An 8,068-nucleotide genomic window follows, 5' to 3' on the forward strand; every position below is an offset into this window, starting at 1 on the left:
ACTGACCTACCACGGCAGCTATCCCCCCAGCTACTTTTTTGGGTATCTATGTCAATTCAAACGTGGGAGTGTAAATCAGCGCCACTAGTAGCCACGGCGGCGAGTGTGGCACACACTTTATGAGCCTGTTTGGCGTCACGTAGCACTTGAACCTATTACTAACTGGCAGCTGACCAATAGTCCCTCGTATAAAACCTAAATGCACCAAGTCTGCCAGTACGAGACCTTTGTTAATGAATAATGGAAACAAGTGTATACTTAAGGGCTCGTTTTTGTGTTTTACACAATAGTAATGACATGTAACAGACATTAAAACCCAGGAAAGTATAGGGGAAGGTATTAGGCCATTTGTATTGTAAATGAGAAGAAAAGTGGGTGAAAAGATAACTTGCCGTGGGCAGGATCCGAACCTGCGACCTTCGAATAACGCGTTCCATGCTCTACCACTGACCTACTACGGCAGCTATCTCCGCAGCTACTTTTTTGGGTATCTCTGTCAATTTCAACGTGAGAGTGTAAATCAGCGCCACTAGTAGCCACGGCGGCGAGTGTGGCACACTCTTTATGAGCCTGTTTGGCGTAACGTAGCGCGTGAACTTCTTACTAACTGGCAGCTGACCAATATTCTCCTGTATACTACCTAATTGCACCAAGTCTGCCAGTACGAGACCTTTGTTAATGAATAAGGGAAACAAGTGTATACTTAAGGACTCGTTTTTGTGTTATACACAATAATAATGAGATGCAACAGAAAATAAAACCAAGGAGAGTATAGGGGAAGGTATTAGGCCATTTGTATTGTAAATGAGAAGAAAAGTGGGTGAAAAGATAACTTGCCGTGGTCAGGATCCTAACCTGCTACCTTCGAATAACGCGTTCGATGCTCTATCACTGAGCTACCACGACAGCTATCCCCCCAGCCACTTTATTGGGTATCTATGTCAATTTAAATGTGGGAGTGTCAATCAGTGCCACTAGTAGCCTGAGGAGCGAGTGTGGCACACCCTTTCTGAGCCTGTTTGGCGTCACGTAGCACTCGAACATATTACTAACTGGCAGCTTACCAATAGTCCCTCATATACAACCTAAATGCACCAAGTCTGCAAGTACGAGACACTCGGTAATGATAATGAGAAACAGATGTATACTTAAGGGCTTGATTTTCGTGTTTTACACAATAATAATGAGATGTAACAGACAATAATGCCAAGGAAAGTATAGGGCAATTTATTTGGCCAGTCGTAGTGTTAATGAGAAGAAAATTGGGTGAAAAGATAACTTGCCGTGGGCAGCATCCGAACATACGACCTTCGAATAACACGTTCGATGCTCTACCACTGACCTACCACGGCAGCTATCCCCCCAGCTACTTTTTCGGTTATCTATGTCAATTTAAACGTGGGAGTGTAAATCAGCGCCACTAGTAGCCACGGCGGCGAGTGTGACACACTCTTTATGAGCCTGTTTGGCGTCACGTAGCACGTGAACTTATTACTAACTGGCAGCTGACCAATAGTCCCCCGTATACAACCTAAAGCACCGAGTCTGCCCGTACGAGACCCTCGTTAATGAATAAGGACAACAAGTGTATACCTAAGGGCTTGTTTTTTGTGTTTTACACAATAATATAGAGATGTAACAGACAATAATGCCAAGGAAAGTATAGGGGAAGTTAATAGGCCAATTGTAATGTAAATGAGAAGAATAGTGAGTGAACACATAACTTGCCTGGGCAGGATCCAAACCTGTGACCTTCGAACAACGCATTCGATGCTACATCACTGAGCTACCACGACAGCTATCCCCTAGCCACTCTATTCGGTATCTATGTCAATTTATACGTGGGAGTGTCAATCAGCGCCACTAGTAGCCATGGCGGCGAAAGTGGCACACTCGTTATGAGCCTGTTTGGCGTAACGTAGCACGTGAACTTCTTACTAACTGGCAGCTGACCAATATTCCCCTGTATACTTCCTAAATACACCAAGTCTGCCAGTACGAGACCTTTGTTGATGTATAAGGGAAACAAGTGTGTACTTAAGGGCTCGTTTTTGTGTTTTACACAATAATATTGACATGTAACAGACAATAAAACCAAGGAGAGTTTCGGGCAATTTATTTGGCCAGTCGTAGTGTTAATGAGAAGAAAATTGGGTGAAAAGATAACTTGCCGTGGGCAGGATCCGAACCTGCGACCTTCGAATAACACGTTCGATGCTCTACCACTGAGCTACCACGACAGCTATCTCCCAAGCCAATTTATTGGGTATCTATGCCAATTTACACGTGGGAGTGTCAATCGGCGCCACTAGTAGCCATGGCAGCGAGTGTGGCACACTCTTTATGAGCCTGTTTGGCGTCACGTAGCACGTGAACTTATTACTAACAAGCAGCTGACAAATAGTCCCCCGTATACAACCTAAATGCACTAAGTCTGCCAGTACAAGACCCTCTTTAATGAATAAGAAAAACAAGTGTATATTCAAGGGCTCGTTTTTCGTTTTTTACACAATCATAATGAAATGTAACAGACCGTAATGCCAAGGAAAGTATAAAGTAAGTTATTAGGCCAATAGTAATGTAATGGAGAAAAAATGTGGGTGAAAAGATAACTTGCCGTGGGCAGGATCCGAACCTGCGACCTTCAAATACGCGTTCGATGCTCTACCACTGACCTACCACGGCAGCTATCCCCCCAGCAACTTTTTTCGGAATCAATGTCAATTTAAACGTGGGAGTGTAAATCAGCGCCACTAGTAGCCACAGCGGCGAGTGTGGCACACTCTTTATGAGCCTGTTTGGCGTCACGTAGCACGTGAACCTACTACTAACTGGCAGCTGACTAATAGTCCCTCGTATAAAATCTAAATGCACCAAGTCTGCCAGTACGAGACCTTTGTTAATGAATATTGGAAACAAGTGTATACTTAAGGGCTCGTTTTTGTGTTTTACACAATAGTAATGACATGTAACAGACAATAAAACCAAGGAAAGTATAGGGGAAGGTATTAGGTCAGTTGTATTTTAAATGAGAAGAAAAGTGGGTGAAAAGATAACTTGCCGTGGGCAAGATCTGAACCTGCGACCTTCGAATAACGCGTTCCATGCTCTACCACTGACCTACCACGGCAGCGATCTCCGCAGCTACTTTTTTGGGTATCTATGTCAATTTAACGTTGGAGTGTAAATCAGCGCCACTAGTAGCCACGGCGGCGAGTGTGGCACACTCTTTATGAGCCTGTTTGGCGTCACGTAGCACGTGAACCCATTACTAACCGGCAGCTGACCAATAGTCCCTCGTATAAAACCTAAATGCACCAAGTCTGCCAGTACGAGACCCTCGGTAATGAATAAGGAAAACAAGTGAATACCTAAGGCCTTGTTTTTCGTGTTTGACACAATAATATAGAGATGTAACAGACAATAATGCCAAGGAAAGTATAGGGGAAGTTATTAGGCCAATTGTAATGTAAATGAGAAGAAAAGTGGGTGAAAACATAACTTGCCTGGGCAGCATCCAAACCTGCGACCTTCGAATAACGCATTCGATGCTCTATCACTGAGCTACCACGACAGCTATTCCCCTAGCCACTTTATTGGGTATCTATGTCAATTTATACGTGGGAGTATCAATTACCGCCAATAGTAGCCATGGCGTCGAAAGTGGCACAATCTTTATGAGCCTGTTTGGCGTAACGTAGCGCGTGAACTTCTTACTAACTGGCAGCTGACCAATATTCTCCTGTATACTACCTAATTGCACCAAGTCTGCCAGTACGAGACCTTTGTTAATGAATAGGGGAAACAAGTGTATACTTAAGGGCTCGTTTTTGTGTTATACACAATAATAATGAGATGCAACAGACAATAAAACCAAGGAGAGTATAGGGGAAGGTATTAGGCCATTTGTATTGTAATTGAGAAGAAAAGTGGGTGAAAAGATAACTTGCCGTGGTCAGGATCCGAACCTGCTACCTTCGAATAACGCGTTCGATGCTCTATGAATGAGCTACCACGACAGCTATCCCCCCAGCCACTTTATTGGGTATCTATGTCAATTTAAACGTGGGAGTGTCAATCAACGCCACTAGTAGCCATGGCAGCGAGTGTGGCACACCCTTTCTGAGCCTGTTTGGCGTAACGTAGCGCGTGAACTTCTTACTAACTGGCAGCTGACCAATATTCCCCTGTATACTACCTAAATGCACCAACTCTGCCAGTAGCCCCATTGGAAAAATTGCCATGGTGGATACTGGAAAACATGGTGGGCGTAGTGGAAATAATAGTGGGCATGGTGGAAATATTAGTGGGTATGGTGGAAATTATGATGGCTATGGTGGGACGTAGTGGAAAATATGGTGGTTATGCCGGGACATACTGGATGGTATGGTGTACAGATGATGGGTAAAGTGAAAATGATGGTGGAAAGCAGAGGCTAGATAGTGGGCAATAATGGGACACTCTGCCCACCATTGCGATAATGCTGGGAAGCCCCAAACATATGGTGGGTGGTGCTTATTATGGTGGGCTACATGGTGTACCAAGCTGAGAAACTCTTCCCACCATTGCGATAATGCTGGGAAGCACTAAGCAGATGATGGGTGCTGCTTGTTATGGTGGGCCACATGGTGTACCAAGCTGAGAAGCTCTGCCCACCATCGCGATAATGCTGGGAAGCAGTAAGCAGATGATGGGTTGGCTTATAATGGCGGGCAAATTATATAGTGTACCAAGCTGGGATCAGTACACTACATGTTCTACCATCATGATTTCCACCAAAGGTTAGGCCTACTGACCGAGCCCGTACAATTGTGTTATCCGTGCTTCCGGGTTTCAGAATACACGATTACGACGATTAAGTATGACAATACAGCGCAGCCATATGACATCAATTAACCTAAATGAAGCATTTTTCATTGTGTATGCTGTTCGCTCAAGAAGCAACAAACATCGATGCGACGCGATTAAAGCACTCCCAGAGAACGTAATTTAGTGTCTTCTCACCGACAGCCGCCGGTCGCACTCGCCGGCACTTCTCTCGCTTTTGTACGAGAACTCAGACGTGGCAATTCGTGTGCTTGGTGAACCATTATGATAGCGTAATGTTTCCGGTACACTGCATTCGTTTTGGCCAAGCCGTTATGTAGTTGTTGCTTTAGCGAAAGAGCAACAGCATTGTGCTGGCGCGACCGCCCTCTACATTGCGCGAAAAGCATCCCAATACTCACTCAAATAAATTAGGCGGTCGTATCTATAAAATGAGCCTAGAAGCGTCATAAAGCGTGAGCAGATGTCGCCCTTTAGAACGAGCTCGAAACGGATATTAAACTTGGTAGACCCCGCCGGTAAACTGTTGCTGCTCCCCAGTCCACTTGGTTTTTTTTTTCCTTTAAGTTGTGAATTGTAAAAAAAACAGCACTAGTGCCAATAACATAGTGGCAATCGTTACAGGGCGCAGTTGCTTGTGTTTAATAAATGTGCAATTTTTAGTAGCAGGTGTAGATCTTGTCTATGTTGTGTACACGACAAACATAACTTAAGTTGAACCTTAAGTTTGTACGCCAACTAAGTATTTAACACGCAACCGCCGTCATGTTGGTGTGGCGCAGTGGTTAGCGTCTTCGAATGGGAATCCGCAGGTTGCACGTTCGATCCTCCGTGGCGCCTTGTTTTTTTTTTTTACGGGACGGGTGTTTTTTTATACCGTTTTTATAGAATTCTTTTTTATTTTTTGAGGCAGCTCGTCACGGTGATTCTGACGTCATTTTGCGCTCAAGTGTTGCCGGCACTGCAGCACCCACCATACCCACCATGCGCCATGGTGGGTGTTTCCCACCATTCACCCACTACATTAATCCACTATAATGGTGGGTGGTGGTTTCCACCATGCCCACCATTCGTTTTTTTCCGATAGGGAGGAGACCTTTGTTAATGACTAAGGGAAACAAGTGTATACTTAAGGGCTCGTTTTTGTGTTTTACACAATAATAATGAGATGTAACAGACAATAAAACCAAGGAGAGTTTAGGGGAAGGTGTTATGCCATTTGTATTGTAAATGAGAAGAAAAGTGGGTGAAACGATAACTTGCCCTGGGCAGGATCCGAACCTGCGACCTTCGAATACGCGTTCGATGCTCTACCACTGACCTACCACGGCAGCTATCCCCCCAGCTACTTTTTTGGGTATCTATGTCAATTCAAACGTGGGAGTGTAAATCAGCGCCACTAGTAGCCTTGGCGGCGAGTGTGGCACACTCTTTATGAGCCTGTTTGGCGTCACGTAGCACGTGAACCTATTACTAACTGGCAGCTGACCAATAGTCCCTCGTATAAAACCTAAATGCACCAAGTCTGCCAGTACGAGACCTTTGTTAATGAATAATGGAAACAAGTGTATACTTAAGGGCTCGTTTTTGTGTTTTACACAATAGTAATGACATGTAACAGACATTAAAACCAAGGAAAGTATAGGGGAAGGTATTAGGTCAGTTGTATTTTAAATGAGAAGAAAAGTGGGTGAAAAGATAACTTGCCGTGGGCAGGATCCGAACCTGCGACCTTCGAATAACGCGTTCCATGCTCTACCACTGACCTACTACGGCAGCTATCTCCGCAGCTACTTTTTTGGGTATCTATGTCAATTTCAACGTGGATGGATGGATGCTATGAGCGTCCCCTTTATAACGGGGTGGTGACAAGTATGCCACCAGGCTCGACAAAAAAAAAACAACCTTTTTTCCCTTTTTTTTATGTTGGCCTAATGCCTCTACTTCGATAAATTCTATCTTAATGGAAAAAAGGTAAATTTTCAGCTTAAGTTCTCTGCCATTTACGGCACAGTGTCCATATTTTATTTTTCCAATATTTATTTTTGTCCTTTCTCTCTAATTTTCTGCCACCAATACTCTAACCGTCTCTTACTTATTTCAATCGCGGGTGTGTTCAGCTTTCCATTGTTGTCCCTAAAACCCAAGGCTTCCTGTAGGCTCGTGCCCAAACGTACACCTGGGTGGATATCTCCACATTCAATCAGAACATGCTCCGCCGTTTCCTTATCTTTCCCGCAGCATGTGCACTGTTCTTCTTCTTTACTGAATCTTGCTTTATAACTACGCGTTCTAAGGCAACCCGATCTCGCTTCAAACAGTAAAGCGCTTCCCCTTGAATTATCGTAAAATGCCTCCCTCCTTATTTCATTTTTGCCCTTTCGGTAGTTACTCAAAGCCGGTTTTTTCTCCATAGCTGCCATCCAATAAATCCTCTCCGCCTCCCTGACTTTTCCCTTAACGCTCTTTGTTGACATATGGCTCACAATACCAGCCGTATATTTACTAGTGAGTCTTCTAGTTCTTTTTCTCCACTGTGTGTCCACGCTCTTCCTATACAAATAACGGAACACCTTCTCTGCCCATCTACTCTCCTTCATATTTCTTAGCCTTTCTTCGAACCTTATTTTGCTCTGCGCTTCCCTCGCCTCAAAACCTGCCCACCCCATATCGCCCTTTACAGCCTCGTTTGTCGTCTTCCCGTGAGCACCCAACGCGAGGCGTCCCACAGTCCTTTGATTTACATCCATTCCCGATTGCACCTCTGCCCTCATGCACACCACTGAGTTCCCAAAAGTAAGCCCTGGAACCATTACACCCTTCCACAGACCTCGAAGCACCTCATACCTATTGTATCCCCACAACGCTCTGTGCTTCATTATTGCCGCATTCCTCTTTCCTTTTGCTGCCGAGGCTTTTTCCTGTACCTCCATGTATCTATCACTCTCATTTACCTATACTCCAAGGTACTTGTATTCACTTACCCTCGGTATTTCTTGGCCTTGTATGGACACCGTCTGATCACAGGGATCATTAAATACCATCAAACCACACTTCGTTACACTGAATCCTAGTCCAAGAGCTTCACCTTCCCTTCCGCATATATTCGCCAGCTGCTGTATATCATCTCGACTGTCCGCAAATAAGACGATATCGTCCGCATAAAATAAACCTGGAAGCTTCTGCTCAATCATCATGCCGCCCTGTTTGTGTGACAGATTAAAACCAATGTTGCTACCTT

General features: G+C 44.5%; 1 non-coding gene across 1 annotated transcript; it reads right to left on the reverse strand.

Annotated features, from left to right (window-relative positions):
- Window positions 1-2,168: 2,168 nt before the first annotated feature.
- TRNAT-UGU (transfer RNA threonine (anticodon UGU)) lies at window positions 2,169-2,240 on the reverse strand. Its single transcript has one exon. It is a non-coding gene; the product is annotated as a tRNA-Thr (tRNA).
- Window positions 2,241-8,068: the final 5,828 nt, after the last annotated feature.

This window comes from Rhipicephalus microplus, chromosome X, assembly GCF_043290135.1.
Source record: "Rhipicephalus microplus isolate Deutch F79 chromosome X, USDA_Rmic, whole genome shotgun sequence".
NCBI lineage: Eukaryota > Metazoa > Arthropoda > Arachnida > Ixodida > Ixodidae > Rhipicephalus > Rhipicephalus microplus.